Here is a 910-nt window from a genome sequence, read left to right as displayed (position 1 = left end):
CTCACCCCCGGGAAAGCGCCTCAGCCATCGCCAGGCGCGGCCGGGGCGGGCCGGGAGCCCCCCGGCAGCGGCAGAAGGGGTTCCCTCAGTCCTCCTTTCCTCGGGACCGGCCGCCGAGCCCGCCGCAAACTCTCGGTCACGGTGGGAGGCGGCTCGCAGCTGCCCCAGGGGCTCTGCCCGGTGGCACCCGGGTCGTGGGGACTTCAGGTTTTGCGGAGGAAAGAAGTCTGCTTTGCAACACGCACCTACAGCCATCGGTGCCGTGGGACAAAATAGGTCACTTACTGTGTGTTTTCAGCTATGTTAAAGATCTGGTTTTGTAGCAAAACTGATGTAAAGCTCAGCTTTATGAGCTAAGTGATAAGGCTTTCATTTCAAGTAAGGTACAGAAGGAAAGGAGGCTGTGCAAATGCAGCAAATAGAACTCACACTCTTATACGGATACCTGATGCAGTTTGCTGATTAAATTAATTACACAATTCATTTAGTTTAAAGGAATAGCACAAGCAATAACAATGGCAAGCTCTGCTACGCTACACTGCATGCTACATGCACGTGTTTCAAACTTTTACAAACACCGCTATGAAATCACCAGGGCTGCCCACTGCCCACGTTTTTCAAACACAGATATTTTTTTTCTCCATTTCACAGGTTGAAAAGGAGCTGATGCACCGATCTCAAAGCAGCAGGAAAAAATCAGTGCATGCAAGTTATGCTCCAGAAGTCATCCTTTGTGTTCCGTAGGAACCACTAACACGTTCCTCTCACCGCATACACATTTCCACATGTGGGACCTTCTTGCTACAATTCCTATCAATGTCTTCCATTGTGCCACTTCATCACGAGTTTGATTTTATCTCAGACCTGTACAATACCTGGGAAGGAATGTGGCATGAATGAAAATTAAAAA

This window comes from Oxyura jamaicensis, chromosome 18 (genome assembly GCF_011077185.1).
Source record: "Oxyura jamaicensis isolate SHBP4307 breed ruddy duck chromosome 18, BPBGC_Ojam_1.0, whole genome shotgun sequence".
In the NCBI taxonomy this organism is placed as follows: domain Eukaryota; kingdom Metazoa; phylum Chordata; class Aves; order Anseriformes; family Anatidae; genus Oxyura; species Oxyura jamaicensis.
The sequence above is the reverse complement of the archived record's forward strand: the minus strand, read 5'-3'. Positions refer to the sequence as shown.